At 39.2% G+C, this 21,631-nt stretch overlaps 1 long non-coding RNA gene across 1 annotated transcript; it reads right to left on the reverse strand.

The window, feature by feature from the left end:
- Positions 1–884: 884 nt before the first annotated feature.
- LOC141933391 (uncharacterized) lies at positions 885–9,333 on the reverse strand. Its single transcript, XR_012626077.1, has 2 exons — positions 9,225–9,333; positions 885–1,142 (listed from the first exon to the last, which is right to left on the reverse strand). It is a non-coding gene; the product is annotated as an uncharacterized LOC141933391 (long non-coding RNA).
- Positions 9,334–21,631: the final 12,298 nt, after the last annotated feature.

Consider the following 21,631-nt stretch of genomic DNA (forward strand, 5'->3'; position numbering starts at 1 on the left):
AAATCCAAAACATAGCCCCATACTAGCTACTATGAAGAAAATTAACTCTACCCCAGCCAAAACCAGTACAATTTCACACCTATCTTATATTGTTAAATATATACAAAAAATTGTTTAACTAGCATTAATGAAAATAGTCTCAATGGAGACAAGGTGCAACAGTAATTAGCTACCTCAGGAAAACACAAGTTTGAGGTGAAAGGTTTTGGAAATAAGTTTTCAAGGGTTACTGTAAACTTGGCTATGAATTCATGAGGCTTTGTGTCCCTCAATTGTGCCTATTCTATTACCAAAGAAGAGGTGGAAAAGTATGAGAGAATTTTGTCATGGTCTACCTATTCTCTAAGCTCCATGCTAGCAAGTCAGCTTAGTGTAAGGCCTCACTGATGTCACTTTGCTGGCCATCAGTTTTGACACTCCCTTTCTTGAGATTATTTTTAAACACTGAGTAGAATTTTCATACTTTGATTCTTGAATATAAAAATCTAATGCTAATGTAACCACCCAAAGTACTAAGTACTGTACATCTGAGAAACTGATGTGATTCTGATGTGAGTGAAATTAAGATACATCACTTTTTAAAAATGAGAATTCACAATGGGGTTACTTCTTTCAAGACTTTGGAAAAAACCTGTTGTTTGCAGATAATTTTAAATTGCTGTTCAATTTAAATGCAGTTTATTTCATCAAAACTAAAACGTTGCCAAACCTAAAAGCATGCCACATGTCCTCCTCAATTGCTCTAAAAGCCTAAATGGATAGCTTAAAAAAGAAGAGAAGGCACGGGAGGATCTGATTACTGTGTTCTACTCAAAGGGGTGTTGTAGAGAAAACAGATTCAGACACTTCTCAGAGGTACACAAAGAAAGGAGCAGAGACAATACTTTTCAGTACTCTCTAAATCTCTAAAATCTTTATTTAGAGACAATACCACAATACGTATTACAGAACAGGTTGTTAGGCGTTGGAATGGGCTGCCCAGGGAGGTGGTGGAGTCCCCATCCCTGGAGGTGTTTAAGAGTAGGGTCGACTTAGCGCTGAGGGACATGGTGTAGTTGGGAACTGTTAATGTTGGGTTGATGGTTGGACTGGGTGATCTTCAAGGTCTTTTCCAACCTAAACAATTCTGTGATTCTGTGATTCTGTAATATGGAGACAGAAAAAGAAAAATTCCAGGTGGACAGAAGGAAAAGATTCACCTTCACAAGAATGTCTGAGCAGTGGCACAAGTTGCCCAGAGAGGATGGGGAAATCTCCATCCTTGGAGATTTTCAAAACATGCCTGGATAAACTCCTGAGCAGCTTGATCTAGCTTTGAAGTCAGTGCTGCCTGGAGCAAGAGTTAGACTAGAGATGGCTCTATGTATTTACTGGGGGATTTTGGCCAGAAGCACACTCATACTGATCCCCGAAATACTAGTTCTGGTAGGGAAGGAAAATAGCTGTGTTTCAAGCAGAACCAGGGAAAAAGACAAGACACTTTGGGAGCAAAACACCTCTACATGTTTGCTTACCCTCCCCTGTCTTATATTACTATGGTATTTCAATTCATTATGAGCATGAATGCTTTTACCTCCTACTAGCCGTATGTAACATTATCACCACTTCGCAGACAGTGAATTAAATGCACAGAGGAAAGCCCTAATGATCTTGCCCAAAGGTCAAATGCAGAAGCTGTGGCAAATACAAGAGTGGAAACAAGTCTTCTAAATACTATTCTAGAGCCTTAATTTTAAGCATTCATTAACTCAAGAGGATTTACTTGCCCTATTACTACAAAACAGTAAAGTAGTAACTGAGGTACCAAAACATCCAAAGTTTGTTTCCTACTTTATGCCTTGCAGCATACAAATGTGTTATTTATACTGGTAATGTGATTTAGAGTGTGAAAGCTAATACACTTTAACAAGCTCTGACCTGGATCCAAACAATCCTGCTGATTGTATCCCAGTACAGGCAATGAGTAAGAATCAGATGCAATATTTATAATATTCAAATATTTACACTGTTGGCAAGGAACCTCTGCATGAACCTCAATATGGAATCGTGGACCAATCAGCAACTGTAAATGTTTTATTAACATACACACTTTCAAACAAATTTGGAAGCAGAAATCAACCCGTTGATACCTCATTAGAACTGATATGGCAGGTATCCTGTAGTAATTTTTCACCAGTGTATCATCAATGAAATGACAAGAAACAAAACAGATATTAAGTTGGTTAAAAAAAAAAAAAAAAAGAATAATAAAAATCAAAGGGTTAGGAATAATTTTTCAAGCAAAATGACAAATTACTCATTCAAGCTCCTATTTATGTTTCTATTTTGATTAGAGAAAGAAGACTAGTCAATACAAAACAAGGAAAACCACAGATATTTATATAGCTTTTCAGCGATTTCATTAAAATAAAATGTAACTTCTTATTTTCTGTCAAACAAAAGTTTTTAAACATATTTGTCCTTTAAGTGACATATCAACCAAAGCCTATTTTCCTGCAGAAATGCATCCCATCCCCTGCGATATCCCACAGTTAGCATGCAGCATCCCTCTCCTGTCCTGCCAGACAGCACCCTCACCACCGTGCCTGCCATCTTCTCCACTCCCTTCACTGGCAGTGCTGCTGCCTGCTGCCCTGACAGTGCTCTCAGGCCTCTCCATTGTCCTTGGCCAGCAGAAAAGCACAAAGCAACATTCTTGGCTGTTGGGTGCCTGCTGGGGACTCTGCCACAGAGGAGCAGAGGCCAGCTCAGTTTCCAGTTCCTCTCCTCTCACTCCTCCTCAGGGTTCACAATGCTTCCAGCACCTGCCTGTCTTTGGTACCTCTACCGTCCTGCCAAATCAAGTTTAAGAAGGAATCAAAAGCTTTTAGGGCTGAACAAGAAACTGAAAACTCACTCAAATAAACTTCCTTAGGAAATTAGGATTAAAACATGCATTACTATTATTTATATTTATGTATTAATAATACAGCTATGTAGACGGAGTGTAGGATTTTAACCAGCTACTCTGTACATTTTAATTAAAAGTTACACACAGAAGCCCAGACAAGGCAGAAAATACATTCCCAAAATGCAGTCACTGGGAATCTACTTTAATATGAACTGAAAGGAAGTACTACTGAATCTAAAATAACTGTGGGACATACTGATCTTACAGAATTTGAAAAGCAGATGAATAGAAAATGTGACTAAACCTTTTCTGTTTTACCTGATTGAAAGGAGACAAGTGTATATACTGTTGATTACAGTGCTAAATTCATTGAGGACAGCACAGCTGTGTGAGTCATAGTTGTCTTTTTGCTTCAAGCTTACACTTTAAAGCCAGTCTCCTTATCCCCTTGCTGCTTCATTTCCTCACATCAATATTTAGGAGCATTTTAATGACTTCTTGCTACAGCTTTCTCTATCTACAGGAAGTATACTTCTTTCAGGAAAATACTGCCTGTGGATTAGTGGCCATACTCTACCTTCATCTGGTCCTTTTTAGTCTACTTTCAGTCAGTGTATTTATTTTCTTCCGTATTTGTTCACAGTAGACTAAAAGTCACTAAAAATAAATAGGATTTTCAGAGAAAACAGCAGGACAAGAATCTGGAAAAATGTTGAGCTTTTTCTAAATCTGACTGAATTATACCAAAATGAAAATATCCATGAGTAAGAACAAAAAAGAAAGAGTCCACAAAACCAAAAAATTGTTTTCAAAGTTCACATGAAAGAAGGAAAAAGAATTTTTATTTTTTCATGTGCCAATACTTAAAATATTTTTGTTCCAGGTGTTAAAATCAACCTTTTCAGTGAGGTTTTTGTCTTCTGCAGAATATTATTTGGAGGTTGAAAAAGAGGACTTGGGACCTACAGCTATATTCTGCCTTATACTCTTTGTTCTTCCATTGGTTTGATTTCAGAGTATGTAAAACTAGACAGGTAATTATTGTTCCAATTTCAGATGAAGTGCTCATTTACAAATATGGGGCATTTTGACTCTCTTTTATTTCTCCATTTTTTCTCATTTGGTCAACTATTTCTGCCCAAAATCCCAAAGAACAACAATTCCAAGTATAAAGCCCTGGTTTTTGTGTAGGCTATCTTTGCATACAGAGGAAGAGAAGAGAAGAGAAGAGAAGAGAAGAGAAGAGAAGAGAAGAGAAGAGAAGAGAAGAGAAGAGAAGAGAAGAGAAGAGAAGAGAAGAGAAGAGAAGAGAAGAGAAGAGAAGAGAAGAGAAGAGAAGAGAAGAGAAGAGAAGAGAAGAGAAGAGAAGAGAAGAGAAGAGAAGAGAAGAGAAGAGAAGAGAAGAGAAGAGAAGAGAAGAGAAGAGAAGAGAAGAGAAGAGAAGAGAAGAGAAGAGAAGAGAAGAGAAGAGAAGAGTTGGAAGCGACCTGCAATGATCATCTAGTCCAACTGACCAATTCAGGGCTGACCAAGTTAAAGCATGTTGTTAAGGTCATTGTCCAAATGCCTCTTAAACACTGACAGGCTTTGGGCACTGACCACCTCTCTAGGAAGCCTGTTCCAGTGTTTGAACACCCTCTTGGTAAAGAAACATTTCCTACTGTCCAGTCCAAACCTCCCTTGGCACAGTTTTGAACCATTCCCACACATCCTGTCACTGGATCCCAGGAAGAAGAGCTCAGCACCTTCCCCTCTGCTTCTCCTCCTCAGGAAGCTGTAGAGAGCAATGACGTTGCCCCTCAGCCTCCTTTTCTCCAGACTGGACGAGCCCAAAGTCCTCAGCCACTCCTCATAGGACATTTCTTTCAGCCCTGTCACCAGATTTTTGCCCTCCTCTGGGCTCATTCAGGGCCCTTCACATCCTGCTTAAATTGTGGGGCCCAGAACCACACACAGTACCCAAGGTGAGGCTGCACCAGTGCTGAATACAGTGGGATAATCACCTCTTCTGACCGGCTGGTTGTGCTGTGTTGGATGCACCCCAGGATGTGGTTTGCCCTCTTGGCTGCCAGGGCATACACTGCTGGCTCATACTGAGCCTGCTGTCACCAGCACCCCCAGACCCCTTTCTGCAGGGCTGCTCTCCAGCCACTCCTCTCCCAATTTGTACTTCTTTACTCCATCCAAGGTGCAGAATCCATCATTTTGACTTGTTAAATTTCATCCCATTAATCATTGCCCAATGCTTCAATCGATCTAGATCTCTCTGCCAGGCATCCCTCAAGAGAGCCAACCCCTACCAAGACACTTTTACCCCTACCTAGCCACTTTTCCAGTGGTGGCCTCTGCATGCATGGAATATGAGGACTTTGTGCACAAGAACCTCCAGTTAATAATGGATATTAATTGTATAAGCCAATATTTGAAAAATATGTACTCATGGAAAAGTTTTGTCTTGCACTAGTTTCAAACTGCACTTAAATGGGACAGGGAAGAGATCAAGAAGGTAGATTATGAGGTCATCTTCTCTCTCAAGAATAGAATGATGACCTCAGTAAGGACAGACTGAATCACAAATTTCATCTCTGCATAAGCCCTCCTTGAGGCCTAAATGGAGAGTAACATCTCTACAAGTCTCTTAGAGGTCATAACTAAATGCTTCTATTCAGCTTTTTATATAATACTACACAAAGAAGAAAGAAAACAAAGGAATAAATCTTCCCTTCTTTTCTACTTTTGTTAAAAAGGTACAAATGTTACAAATTCTGCTTTTCAAAAGTATTCAATAATGTTGCATATTCAGTTGAGCTTTTTTGCCCAAATATCAGAACATTTTTATTATGCAGCACTGTTTTTATATATATGTACTATACACAACAGACATGAATATATAATAACATATACACAAGCGTCATTAACTTCAGTTGAAGCTATGAATGCTCAGGACTTCTATAAATGAGGGGATTATAGGAGATGCCCAGAAAGTTTGGACATACTGCCTGTATGAATAGTGGGAAACGGTACAATGAAAGCAGATCAATTTACCAGAGCAGCTGGTGCTTATGCTACCTGTGGTTCAAGAATTTTACTTCAGGATAGATACTGTCTGATCCTTCAAACTGCATAACCTTACTACACATGTGGTTTGATACAGTCCAAGAAAATTTATCCTACAAAACTTTTCATTTCTTGGAAAGCATGCCATCAGCAGCCCAATCTGGAAAGCACCACCTTATTGCTTCTTCTGTCTAACACACAGGTCACAGTCACATTTAACTGCCTCTGCCAACAAGGATTTCTACAGGAGAAGGAGCTTTATCTTTGTTTGAGCCATGCCATTTCTGGTACCATAGTGGTTGCTTCCCATCCCACCTTGTGGAGGAGACCACATGTCCTCTGTCAGAATAGTCTGCTTAACACCATGTCATCAAATGTTGTAAAATTGCTTGACTTGGACTAAAATGGGAAGACATCACCTATCTAGAGTAGTATCAGCCTAGAAGAAAAGCATGCCCGTTAAATTAATTAATCCCAGTTGGATGGAGCAACCAATAAAACCCAAAGATAACATAAAGGGACTATGCAGAGACCCCCCAGTGGGGGACACCAGCAGCAGCACCTGAGAGCACTGTGACATTCCTGGGTACCTTGCCTTTTGTCCTTGCTTTCTAATCCTCCTTCCACTTTTATTTCCAACGTTGTTGCCCAGCAACATATCCTTATATGAGGATATATGAGACCCAGACCATATCTTAAAAGTCTTCATCCTCTTTTTCTTCCTCAGAAGCTTCTAATTATTTTCTTCCCCTCCAGATCTTCTCAGTTCAGAGCTCAGCCACAGTCTCTCCCTGAGTCCCTGTCCCTCACTCTGTGAGTCTCTTTCAGGGTCAGACTTCTGTTACCGACTCCCTTCCACACATATTCTCTGCCCCCACACAGATTTACAAGCCCAGCCCCAGACTGCGCAATTGGTTCCAGTCTTTTCATCAGCCCTGCATTCTTGACAATTCTGCAGCGAGAGTCCTCAGCATCGCACACTTGTCTATTTTGTTCCTGTATGAATTGCATTGAATATGCCTTGCTTTCAGCCTAACAGCACTGTGTAACAACTTTGAAAGAACAAAACCCTTTAGCTTAAAGAGATAGAGCAGTATTGACAGTACTGACTCTGAGGACTCTTATACCACTTTTCCAAGTGTACAAATAAAATGATCTCAAATTTCAGCATCATTAAAGATGAAGGCTTGCAAGTACACCATTATCTTGTGTTTAGCCATCCTTCACGGGCTCCATTAGACTGATGAAAGCTTTCTGACACTTTCTAGCCCTTTCTGACAACTTTTTTTTGGTGCACTTCTCTAAAAACGCAGAGGTTTAAGAAGGAACTGCTATTCCTATTTTACATACTGAGAGCTATTACCAAGCATCTCAAAGAGCTCTTTGTTAATCATGAAATACTATGCAGAAGTGATTAATTAACTGTGATGTAAAAACACCTGGGAACAGTTAGTTATAAGCAGTGCTATAATGTTACAACTTGTGTTGACTGTTTATGTTGTTCTCCCAGCAGAGAGTTTTCTGGGTATGGCATCTTTTCATATTCATTGTGTTAAATCTATTTCATATTCACCTTTTGTTCCTCAATCCATGATCTGAAATTTTAAAGTGAACGTGGGGAAACTGTATTGTTTAAGTGTTACAGTATTTACCTATGATGTGCTAGGGAGAAGCCGTTTGGACTGCAGAACAAAATTTTGTGATCATTTGTACAGCCCACTTTATGTATGTCCAATGAATGCAGATTTTACCATTGGAAAAATGAGGGCATCTCAAGAATAACTGTGTACAATGTGCCATGTGGCAAAGAAAATTACAGAGTATAAACCTAACATGGGCATCTGTGTCCCTGGCATAAAAACCTAGCTCTTATCTCTGTTATAGTTCGGAACAACAACCACATTCTTCCCTCCTGCTGGAGGATTAAGAATCCAAGTATTGGATTCTTAATTACCTAGTGCAAACATGCTTCTCATTTCAGTGTGAAAAAAGAGGAAAAAATAGAAGTAAAACCTAGACCAGAAGAGGTAAAGATCTACTGCTGGGTTGGATCCTGACGTATGGTATATTTATTTTCTGCTACATATCTGTGCTCCAAGATATCATTTTGTGGTAAAATGCAGTAGCAGTTTATTGGATCATAAGGAAAAGTCTACTAAACTGTCCTTCTACAAGACTTATTCCTCAAACTTGCTCATAAACATCATTGTCTAAATTTAGCTCTGGATATATATCTAATGATTTTATTTCAAGGCATGTTAATGGTTATATCAGTCCCAGGTCAGCTACAGTCCAGGGTACAGCAATAACCATTGTATCACTGTAATGCCATTGACCACCGACATCACTGTCTCAGTGAACATGTTTAAGTAAAGAATGATAGCAATATATGAAATCAATATTTGCACCTTATTCTTTATTGCTCTGTTTAGGTATTGAAAAAACATATTTCTTCTTGTCAGAATCCATAGCTTTGATTTCTCTATACTTAGCAGTATGATTCAAGTTTCTAAGCTACACAATAAGTAAAAAGCATACAACCAACAGCATCAACAAAGTTGTAGCAAAATGTAAACTAGTATTGCCCACCATTTCTCTGCAATTGCACTTAATTCCTGGAAGGGGAATTTCTTAATTCCAGGAGAGGGGATGGGAGAGTGACTCCACCCTCCCTACAACTGATCTCTCTTCACCCTAGAGTTTCTAGTTCTTAATTAAGGAGAGCAGGAGTTCTTAAATGAGCAAGATGTAAGGCAGAAAATATGGAGAGAATGAGGAAGAAATGGATGTGGGCTGGAGAAAGAGAATGAGAAAAGTAATACGGGGAAAAAAAAAAAACCAAACCAAACAAAACACACAGAAATAACCTAGGGAGAAGAGGTAGCCTGGGTGCAGAGACAAACGGAGGCCAGGATGGAAGAGACTGGGCAACAAGGGACTTATATGATAAGATGTTGCTCAGAGTGGAAAAAAACACCTAACCAACCAAAAAAAGTAACAGACAGTGGAGAGAAGAGCAGGAACAGGATGAGTAATATGAAGCTGCTTTGCTGATTAGGGATATCAATTAAACTCAGACACCAGAGTGAAAAGAGCAGGCATATTTTACTAGAAATAGCTAAATAATATAACAGAATAATACAGAAAACATACAGTAAGAAAAGACAGAATAGTGCACTTAAACAAATAGGAAAATACAGGGTAATGCATCAAATCATTACTACCTGAGAGAGAAAATAGTGATTAAGAAAGATACATCACCACTTGCATACATTACCATCATCCAGATCCGCAGTCGCTGGGGAGCCCCGGTTACAGCGAGGATTTGGAGAGCCTGTCCCTGCAAGTGGGAAATCCTACGCGGTGCGTCCACCCGTAGGTGAGGCTTCCAAAGTCACTGTGAGTGGGTCCAGCCTTATATACCTAAAAATCAGCTAGCCAGAATAGCTGGCACCTTTGTTTTAAGTGGAAATATCTGGTTTCCATCTCACATTAGGTTCCCCCAGAGCCTGGCCAGGGCTCAAGGGAGAAGCTAAGGGAGCTTCCCTGCTTATCTAGTTGATTTATGAGCAAGGTCACACACCAGGTCACAGGGCCAGACAACTGTCTCTGTGGCCCTGTTATCTTGCTCACCCACACAAAGAAGGATACATTCAAGATAGACATGTTTTATGATGTTTAAGCTACAACTTCTATGTACGTTTCACTAATGATTACATACTGGGTTAGCAGTTTTGGTTCAGGGCCTGTTGCTCAGGCTTCAATACTTCCAACTTTAACATCAAAATAGGTGGTTTGCTATAACTTAGTATAATACCTATTAGCACAATGGTTATCAGTTATAAAATATACAGGATTCATCTATAGGTCAACTCTGGCTTAGGCCTATTATCCAAGCCTTAGCACTTCAGAAGCCCGCAGTATAAGCAAAGACTACATCTATTATGTCCTTATGACCTCCTTGAGGGAGCAATTCCTCTTCTAGCAATTGGTCCAAACAGCTCATGTCTATCCTATCAATGGCTACTCCCAGTTGGTGTGAACTGAGCACCTCCATGTTGCAGAACACCTGGAATTCCTAGCTTGGTATGTGTTGCACAGGCCTTTGCACCTACTCATTCACAAGCTTATCTATAAAACTATGTACTTCATGTTGAGCATATGTTCTACACAGTTCACGTGAGCACTTTTGTTTTAGCTGACCTGCTCAGAGTTATGTTCAAAAAACATCTATAAGAAGCTTCCCTGTTACTTTCTTGTTCATTGGCAGGGAGATTTTCTTGGTTGTGAAGCACTCCTAGTTCAATCCAGCATAATACAAAGCATGCAGCTATGCTGGCCTCTATTTCACCCACCTTTCAGCTTGAGACATTTTAAGGTGTTTAAGATTCAGTGTGTCTTTACAGCTTATCCAGAATAATGAGAATCTCTACTGGGTCTGGCTGAGCCGGAATTGGTTTTCCCCTGTAGCAGCCCTCATGGTGCTGTGTTTTATGTTGGGAGCTGGCAGGGTGTTGATAGCACACTGGTGTTGTGGCTACTGCTGAGTAGTGCTTACACAGCACCAAGGCTCTTTCCGACATTTCCCCCCCACAGTGGGACGGGGTGGGCAAGATCTTGGGAGGGGACACAACCAGGACAGCTGACCCGAACTGACCAAAGGGATATTCCATACCATATGACGTCTGCTCAGTATAAAGCTGGGAGAAAGGAGGAAGGGGGTGGGGTCACCCTTGGTCCTCCGAGGCAACCACTACACGTATTGGAGCCCTGCTTCCTGAGAAGTCCTGACATCACTTGTTCATGGGAAGTAGAGAATAAATCTGTTTTCTTTTTGCTTCCATGCACAGACCTTTCTTTGCTTACATTAAAACTGCTTTTGTTTTACCCACAAGGGTTGTTTTGTTTTCCTATCTTATTTTCTTTCCCCCTTTTTGACCTGTTGAGAAAAAAACGGAGGGGGGGGAAGTGATAGAGCGACTTGGTGGGTACCTGGCATTTAGCCAAGGTCAAACCACCACAGAATCATTCATAGTTATTCTGGGATCTTAGAGCTTTCTACTGCAGATGTATGTTGAATGGGCATGTATTTTGTGCACAGGGTCATAATCAACTGTATAATATGATGATAATAAAATGATAATAATATGTACATCTCTGCTTGTTATCTCATCTCTTAATTTCAATCTGATCATTCTTTGTGTCTTGACTACTGAGGTTGTATATTCCTTGGGACATGAAGAGTGTGCTAAGCACACCTAGAAGTTGCCCCATAAAACCATCCAGTGACTCTTGCTCCAGTTACTTTCACTCACTCCCACTTTTACTTATGAGCAGACAGGAAATCCTTGTACAGTGCTCATGCAACAAAAAGAGTTTCACAGGCATTATGAAGACTATGTACTTGGCATCTCTTCTAATATGGTAGATGAGGTTTTCTGGAAGGTCTTCAGAAAGCTGAAGTTGAAAGAGGCACTCTGAGGATAGGATTGTGCTAATAAAACCATACAATATAAATGTTAAACAAAGGGATAAGTAAGGAAATCTTCATGTATGTGTTCTCTGATCAAGAAGGAAACTCAGGAAAAACAGGAAAAAAGGAGGTATCTTTTTTAAGTGGAAATAAACGTGCACATAGAATTTATGATAGCATGAAAGGAAATTTTAGGTTTTAATGTTTGATTATCCACTTCCTCAGGGCAAAGCTCTCATTATGCATGCTAGAGTTTCCTAATCTTTTTTCTACCCCTATTTCTAACACTACAGTCTATCACATGATAATGCATTCTCCTTTATATCCTTGCTTGCAAAAATAAGGAGATATACATTCAGCTCAAACCCACAGGCAGCCATCCAGAGTGGAACAGTCATTATTTTCATTCTATCTTCTTGCTAAGCGTTGCTGATGTTAGGAACTCTTGCATCTTGATCAAAGACTTTTGTCTTCAGAAGAGATCCCTGGTTAGATGCTCTGATCAGGATGCTAGTGGTTTGAACTGATGGAACCTGATCTACATTAGCATTTTGGCTCAGACCAGGAGAATGTTCTTTAAACAAATCACCCAGTAGTCCTCACTTAACTTGCATTGGTTCTGTTCAGAGTGCAGTTTTCATAGACCCAAACTAGGTGCCTTTCAGAGCAACCTAGAATTGGAAGATTGTCTCCAAGTGCTTACCAAGCAGTCTCCATGTCTTAAAGAGGGATAAAAATCCAAACCAATATGTTGATCACATTGAGTTGAACTACTCCAGAGCATACCAACCATTTAACCACCAAGAGCTCATGCAACACTTGAAATGATTTTCAGGCAATATAAAGGATCAAATATCACATGTACCTTCATATTTACTGAGGAGTTCCAGCCTTCAATTCTTTACAAATTCATCGCTCCTTTCTCACCTATCCACCCATCTTCTGTTTCAAAATCCTTTCTCATCTTTACCTAACCTACCTTCTTTTGCCATGCCCTACTGAATCTTTCTGTTATCACCTTCCACTTTTAGTAGTAGTAGTAATAGTAGCAGTAGTAGCAGTAGTAGTAGTAGTAGTATCTTTCCTCATTTCCTATTGTTATTGGTTGCAATGGTGATATCTACCCCAGAAATGTTAAATTTGAGTATGAATGCAGCAAAACTGGAACCAATATGAAAAAAAAAGAGAAGTAATTAGGGACAGGTTGTTAATTCGGGAGGAGTTTGCATGGAGAAGAAGAATCACAGAATCATCTAGGTTGGAAAAGACCTTGAAGATCACCTAGTCCAACCATTAAAGAGATGCGAGGGATGTGTAAAGGTCCATCTAATTCAGAAAAAAATGGAGTATAAGGGATGAAATCATCAGAAGACAAATATAGGGCAACTCTCTGACAGTAGTATGTGGATGCCTACAAATGATAGTGAATCTGATCAGCAAATACCAAGTTCACTGGGACAACCGACTGGGTTCTCTGTCAGGTATATGGCTATCTGACTTTGTGTGGGGAGAAATAGACTTGCACCTTCATACTTACAGAACTTTAATTCAATAGGGTCTTTTTATCTGATTCACTAGATTTAAGAACAATAGTTAACAGCTTCATAGCAGTACATAATAGCCTGCACAATTGTAATCATGAATTAATGTTAGCAGTATGCTATTTAGCTAATTTGATTATTGACAATTTTGCCGTTCTTTGCCAATTTCCTTGTATTGTATTCATTAATCAACAAATACCTTAATCAGTTTACACCAGTTATATCTTAAGTCTCTGATCTAAGAGGGAAGTGTTAAACCTCAGAAACACTATGTCTCTGAGCTTGGCACATGTGTGGACACCCTTATTCCCAGAATCACTACCTAGAAGAGTCCAGTAAAGACTGTAGTCTCTAGCACTGCTCTGAGGTTCTCATTGCTGGACATCCCAAAAGACCTCCACCAGGGAAAATCAACACTTTCAGAGACTTTTGGGGTCCTCTCCCTCTCATAGTCGATGTCAACAAACCTCTGTATCAGCACTCCTGATTCCAGCCAGGCAAGTGCCATGAAGGCATGCTAGTGCCAAAATTCTGCTAGAAGTCTCACTCATCACCATTTTAGCGCTGGTCTTAGAGCTCCAGAGGCACAAATGTATGTCGCTGGTCTGACTGGGGGGCTTCTCTGCCTTTCAGAACAATTCCTCCAAGGTTGAAAATTACAGTGGCCTCAGAACCCACCTATCTTCTGGTCTGTTCTGTGTTGGGAGAAGATGAGATGAAGTACCATGCCTAAATTTAAAACTCTTTTTCACACAAATGTACCTCAGGTGCGAGACCAACAAGACAAAAGAAACTGGATTTGTTCATTTGTTGGGAGAGGACATGGCAAGGAGAGAGATCACAGAAGACTTCCTCTGGGGTTATGGAAACTATGGTTTTCATAAGGGTCTAAATATTCCCTTAGGAAATGATCAGAGGAAATCAAGTTACTGGGGAAAAACTAAGATTAGATAGAGGTAAAACTCATTATTAAGATAGTACAACTAGCTCGTACTAGGACTATAGAAAAGTTTTGGAATCTCTTTCACCGTAAATTAATAAGAAAAAGTTAGACAAGTATCTGCACAAATTATTTAGACACACTTGATCTGCTAAAAAATAGGAAGTAGATTATGTGATATTTTGAGAGCCCCTTTGTATATCTATAACTGTGATACTTGAGTCAGTAACTTCTGATACTTGAGTCATATTACAGTTAATCCAAATATAATCACATTACAAAACAAATGACATTTTTAATCTGAAATTTGGTAGATAAACTAACACAGGAAAAGAAATATTAAACAAATACATTGCTGTTGACAGTTTGAGTGATATCTTTCTGTTTAGCAGGTTTCCTTTCTAAGTTTCTTTAAAATAAATGAATGAGATGATGTACCAGATGAGACAAATAATGCTTCCTGTATACACGTAGTTCAGATTCTGAAATTCTGAACCTTATCCATTAAAATCAAATCACATACATAAAAATAGCAAAATATCCCTCTTCCTATTGGTTTGACATGAATGTGAAAAAGTCTCTGAAAACTTCTACACAGAAACCTTTCAACAGAGATTCTTCTGCCTTTTGTTGTTTAAGAACAAAGAGCAATGGTATAAATGTTGGATGATTTTATTTCACTCTTCTTTGTGCCCCTTCGCACTCATACCATAATCTAGATAATCGCCATTGTCAATACACACATGGAAGGTTAAAGTTCAAGAAAAATTCAAGAACTCTGTAAACAACACTACACATAGGCAGTGAAGATGAAAACTTCCACAAGACTACTTAGTTTACTGATTTATAATTCTGTAAATATATGCAATATCTGCTCTACGGTGATATGGAATAAAGAAAACCAGAACTGACTCTTAGATATTGTCTAGTGAGCATTTCTATTGAATACTTTGGTGTTACAGTAGACTGTGAAGTCAAAAGTACGATATTTTCTTCTCACATCACTACTTCTTCCAAATGGTCATTCTTTTAATGAATGCACAAATAGTCAAAAACATTTGGTGTAGGAAAAGCAGCATATTTTGCTAGTCATTATCTATTTGTAACTAGCAGTTGAGAGACTTTTTTTCCTGAACCAGTATCTTTATCTGATTAAGTGACTTGGTTAGTAGAAGGTTTCTGAAAAATGTGGTGGTTTTTTTTAGTAATTTGACATTTGCGAAGAAGTCATTATTTAGTTCCCCAAATGACATTTTAGGAATTGAAATTCCATTTGCATATAACCTTTTGCATAATTAATATACTAAAAATTATTGTTTGAAAGAGGTGTAAACCTGCTCTCCTGTACTATAAATGTGTAACTGAGGTCATAATTATCATTCAGATATTAGTTATCCTGTATTCAATTTCACAACTCCTTACACAAGGCGTCCCAGTTTAAAAAAAAGGTCTTTTGTTTTTTCTCTTCCTTTATCTGGTCTAAGCCTCTCATTTGTTTCCAGTGTCAGTTTTGCTAAATGAGTTGTTTCAATAGCCTCAGTCATAAAAATTGAAGACAAAAGCATAATGTCCCTGCTGCGGATCAATCATTATTGATTTCAGGTTTAGGACCCGTATTAGGCACTACAAGCCTGTTTGGGAGAAAGAATAGCCGTTTAACCCTACCTTGGCACTTGGATACTGAATTTCAGTAATGACAGTGAGTGCTGTACTTGATACCCAGGCCACTATGGAGAAATGGGCAGAACATAGGAAAAGATAGCATTACTAGAGGTATTATAATTTTCCAAAAGTGTTAAAATATCTGTATACATAGCTATTACATATTCTTTATAACAATGGAAAAAAGGTCAATCCAGGAAAAAAATTGCAAACCCCCACATTGTTTGTGCAAGTGGTATGTCTCCCTTATCAAAGTACAAGTACTAGTCAGAATTGTGTGGTATATATTGTATGTAGGCTCCCAGAAAACTTTGGGTACATTTTGAAGAGCTGTTTAATCAGCACTGTGTGTAGCCACACCTTAATCTGCGATAAGTATTGTAGCAAACATTAGCTAGATCTTAATGTTGAGCCTTTGTTATAGAAAGTTTATCTAGCCAGAACAAAGTATAAACATCTCTCATGCAGAGCAATGTTTAACCCAAAGGAGGAAAGGATAAGGCAGTAGATTGTTTTAAAGAACTTGTAGCACCTCTAGTACCACCAGATATTCTGAGCATTACTTGTAAATGGCCAGGTTGTACTGTTAGGCTCAGCTCTAAACCAACAAACAAAAAAGAAAAAAACCACAAGTCATAACACTGAAGCATGTAACACCCTATGAGTAATAATTATTCATTGATTACATTTTGTTTCTGTGTAAAAACTATCTAGGAAAGGATTTTGATGATTCACAACTGGGGAATTCATGGAATAAATGAAGTCTGAACAGAAGATAAGCAATTTTTATAAACTGAAAGATATCCAAGTAGTCTGAACTTTCAGTTTAAACATAAATAAGTAAAAGGGAGTTTTTTAAAGACAAGGAAGAAAATATCCTGCTTTTCTGCATTCTAAGATACTTTTATAAAATATGGAGTTTTTTAAAAAATGAAAACTTGTGATTTCCTCTTAAACTCAGGTCTGAATATTTCTAACACTTACTTCCAAGTTTTTAAAAAGGTTGCTTTTAGGAAAGCACTGGGCTTACACTGAAGCTGTGGACTGGTCTTCTGTGGGATGTTTAAATGCCCAAGGAATAGAGTTGTTGCAAAAAATGTTTCACCAGACTAGTGCCATTTCACTTTAATTCCTTGCACCCTTGGCTTGCTGTTGACCATCAGCCATCACTGTCAGATATGAAGTCTGAAGCCCCAGAAAAGGCGGTTTTATAGCAAGACATAAAAGAACATAGGGAAGCAGAAATCCTACAAAAAGCATAAAATTAATCAAATTACTAAAGATGAGAAGAAAGAATAAGCACAAGAGGTTACCAACAGAGTCAGAAAAGCTAAGTCAGAGCTAGAGAATAAGGTAAAGGCAAGCGAAAAACTAATAAGAAATAATGTTAAGAAGGCCAGTGTGTTTAAGATCTCTTCTGTGTTAGTCTCCAACAAAAAGTTTAACTTGGGTTAATATAGCTAACAAAGGCTCTGACTAGAATAGAAAGTGAACAGGTTAGAAGGTACTTGGATGATTTCAACTAGGCATAAACAAATGAAATTCAGCTTCTGATTGATAGTTTGAGGATTTGGTCCAAGAGTATCAGTCCAGTTATCTCTGAGCGCTGTTGAATGGATGAATGAGAATGAGGTTCTGGAAGACTAGATATAGCTGCTTTTTTTTTTTTTTTTTGGCAGGGGAGAGGTGGTATACACAGGTGAGCTGTCACCAGACAATCTGAGTTTGGATCCCAAAAAGCTGCTGGAACTGATAAACAGCTTTGTAAGCAACTCGAAAGTAACACAATGGAAAATAACAACATGGCATTTTCAGTAATGAATTATTTCAGAATAAGCTAGCTCTTCTTCTGTATGATAGTACATGTTATGACTTTAATAGAAATCTTCCATGATGCTGTCAAGATGAAGCTGAGGAAAAAATACAACATTAAGGTGGGGAATTGAAAGATAGACATAGCTTATTGGAAAGATATATTAATGGTTTAACATCAAATTGGAAGAGATGTATCATGCAAGGTGCTACAGAAATTTTTCCTCAAGTAGGAACCTAGTCAGCATATTCATAAATAGCTTGACTGAATAAACATAAGATTTGCAGACGTACCATACTAGAAGTTAGTTTCCAGTAGTTTGGAGGAAAGGAACATAATTGAGGATGGCAGTGATGGGACGAGGAAGTGAATCAGGTAAAAACCTGAAAAAAAACCCCAAACAACCTGAAATCAGGTAAAAATCAGGAACTGTACATTCAGAGTACATTATATCAGAGTGATGCAAGTGAGATTTCCACCTTCCACAAACCAACCCTTCCACCTGTCAGGGAACAGCAAAGCCCAGCTGCCCCCTCAGCGACATGAAAACATGGTCAGCAGAACAGGGGTCACTCCAGCCAATGCCAGGTCCCACAGTACCCAAGAAAGTGATCAAGGAAAACAGATGGCTGCTAAGTTTAGCCAGGAGTCCAGATCCTCAGGTAAATGCATGGCAATGAGGCAGGCCCAAGGTCAAGCCAAAATGTCAATCTGCAGGTCAGGTCCAATGACAGTAACCAAGGCCAATGATAGTAACAATACAATGATCATCAAACAGGACCACAGTGACAAGGTAGGACTGAGTTCATACTGGGAAGTCAGCCTGCAGATCACAGGCTAGAGCTTTAGGGTTCATGGCCAAGCACAACAGTAACTGAGCTGGAGATCAATACCCCTACAACAGAAATCAGACAGGCACTGACAGCCCAGGACTAAGCTTAAATAATTCTCCTGGGCCCTGTGGAAAGGGTGTGTGAGTGGAGGCCTCAGGTGAGGCTGATTGGGGCCATTAAGACCTATCAGGGCCCTGACAGCAGCCTCTCCTCCCAGCAAGGTACAACCTCACAGACTTTTGGGTTCATTGAGACCTTGATATAGAGTGATTTAATTGCTGTGGAGTGTCAGTGGGCTGTTTCAGGGCACATAGAACCATGATGGGAAAGAGATGTGATGATGTGGCATAAAGTGGTATGAGAAATGTGAGGCTGGATAGGGGGGTTCAGGCTGGCTATGAAAGTGTAGGCCACCACTAGAGGGTTTAAGGCATGAAAGGAAATGGGTCTGGTCTCTTTTTGGTGAAAATGGAATTTTGGAGAGGATAGAGAACATTACTTTTTCAGTTACTAGTGGTAGTATTTCTTCACATTTACCTTTACCTGATGTTACAAAGCAAGGTGTAAGAGACTCATCCCTTCTGTAATAAAATATATTTGAGTTCCTGCATTAAAACAGATCAGATCCAAGTCTTTTAAATATTTTCTATCTATGTGAATTTATGATTGCATCACTCTTTATTTCAATAACCTATTGACTCTGAGAAGTCTTTGCTTTGGTGGGGGTCAGGAACTAGATGAAGTACTGCCCGTGCAGGGTTTTTGGTAATTACTTGTAAACAGTATCCTAAGAAACATGGATGTCTGACTAAAGACATGAGAGTTTCTTGTGAAGAACTGCTAGAGGGCAGTGACTGTCACAGCTGAGACCAGCTGGGGGCTGAGGGCAGTTGTACAAAACTAGATTCCATTTCAAGGTATGCAACTGATCAGTCCTTTCTTTTTGCACTTCTGAGAGTCCACAAGGCAGGATGGGGTGGTAAAAGGAATGTGAATTTGGACCTTCCCCTCCACAGACTTGGCCACTCTCTACTTCTGCTGTTTGCTTTTTGTGTTAGACTCTAACTCATGTGAAAGCACAGAGGAAACAACGTGCTCCCCCGTCTTGTTTGAGCTAAGAATTTTGAGTCAGCATGCAAGGCTTTAACTTCCGTTTTGAATGCGACTGCGTCAATGTAAAGATTCTGTAATGGTATTTGTTCAAGTTAGGAAGCATCTTAGTTATATAACGAATGTACAATGCAGTGTGCCAAAAAATAGAGTACAGTCATGTGGAGCTTCTCTTTGCCTGTTGATAACTTAGAAGACTGACACTAATGAGGTCCCTTGATAAGCAAAGGCAGAACTAAAAGCATCCTAACTTCAAAAGGATTTTGCTCTTCAAATATTAAAGTGATGCAGTAGAGAGAAAGGGTTTACAGTTGTGGAATCCCATGAGTTAAGTCAAACTGCTTGAAGATTAAAAGCCATATCTGACCTTGTATCACAGATATATAAATGATGGAAATTCTGTTCAGAGGAGATTATTGTCCCAGTTTCTGTACAATTTCTAAGGGAACTTCCCACAGGGGACTGTGTGGCTGAAGTTTTATAAGGCCTGACATTGCTGGGGATCACGTGAATGTTATGCATGACTTTGTGAGCATCAGACAGGAGTTTTTCCCACATCTACATGACTGGTAACCACCAATGAGGAAAAATATTAGTCATGCTTCACTAAGGATTTTAGAGAAGTTACGGGAACTGTGATAATATCCTAAAAATAAAGCCCTAGGAAGATTTAAAATGCTAAAACAAAATAAAGTATATTGGAGTATATAAAAAAGATAGGCAAAGAAAAATAGAGTGATTTACAGGGCGCAATTTTACTATCCTAAAAATATTTTGTGTTTCTCACCATCTCTTAAAAATTTTCCAGTCTGTGGCTACTGTGAGTGTCTAAGAGCAACAGATCTTGGCTGCTTGTGTAGGGTCTCTGATTCCAGGAATGAATACTTCTGTGCAGGTAGATAACTCATGCACCTTAACCAGGTGATTGTCAAGTACTTGGTGTTCTTGGTTTTCAGCCATTGAATCTATTTTGCTGTGTTTCAGTCTTTGCGTGAACCTAGCCAGATGTCAGGAGCTCCCTTCTCATTAGTTCAATGTTCCGGAATGGGACAGAAGTAGTGTAAGAGTGGGAAAACGAAGCTGGTGAGATGTTGTATGTGCTAGACAGAGGAAAGACTGTCTTCGCTGGGGTGGGGAGAGGAACAGAGATACAGTGTTGGTTTTAGGTGTTAGGAGAGTAGGTGTGGCAGCGGGGGGCCGAGCTTTCAGTTGGGGAAGCGATCTAGTAGGAAGGCCAGGAAGAATATTATCATAGAATAATATAGGCTGGAAGGGAGCTTGGGAGGTCACATTGTCCAACCTCCTACTAAAAGCAGGGTTAATTTACGTGTTGTATCAGATTGCTCCTGAATTCTTAGAGACTATGGGATCTTGATCCAGGCTCAGGGAATGTGTACAGTTTCTGACAGGGAGAGGCAGGGGCTGCAGTGACTCCTCTCTGCCACTTTTCATGCAGTGGGCCATTAACAGAATGCTCTAGAAAATGGGTGTGTATGGCATACCTCTTGCTTATGCAGGTTCATGAGGTGCCATGGAGCCAGCAAGGGCTGCCCTTCAACTTTTATGCCAATAAAAATATGGAGACTGGATATAAGAATGAAAATATACTTTTGACAACCAGTTTTGTAAAAAATTACTCCTTTATGTGGGAAAATAAAATATAGAAGATATTAAGTGTTGCATTGAGCAGGGAGATCCCAATTCAAGAGTGGCATTTTGAAAAGTTTAACTGCTGCTGCTGATTATCAGTTGAAAAATCATAAACAATTTGGGGAAAAATTTTTTCAATTCACGGGGAAAATTCAACTCAATTCTTAAATCTTGAGCAGTTCCCTTGGTTTCCCTTGAGGCTTCTCAAATTCACTCTAGGATTCAAATCCCTGTTCAGGTGTGCTGTGTGGTCATTTTATGAAACTGACCAGTGTCTTGCAGAGATTAGAAGGAAAGCACTGCTTCCCTGAAGAGGAGTCAGAACATATTCTGGATAGGTAGATAATATTTCATATTTTGGTGGGTCTTTTAAGTTGTTTTTAACTGTTGTGTTTCTCTTCTGGTAATAGGATTCAGATTTGGGTAGCTCTAATGTCCTAGATTTAGTTAGCACATCAAAGGGACTTGAGGGGTATGTAAAAATGGATCCTGAAGGTTTTTTCGAGTTTTGTTAAAAATACAGAGTAGTTAGCTCCCATTTTCATAATAGTCCTTTTACCATTATAGCAATTCTGAAGTAACTTTGCCCGTAGAACTTTTTTGTCCTTGTTCAGATAAAAACCTCATGCTTAAAGAGTCCTGCAGATGCTTTCAAATGGACC

Source organism: Strix aluco, chromosome 1 (assembly GCF_031877795.1).
Source record: "Strix aluco isolate bStrAlu1 chromosome 1, bStrAlu1.hap1, whole genome shotgun sequence".
In the NCBI taxonomy this organism is placed as follows: domain Eukaryota; kingdom Metazoa; phylum Chordata; class Aves; order Strigiformes; family Strigidae; genus Strix; species Strix aluco.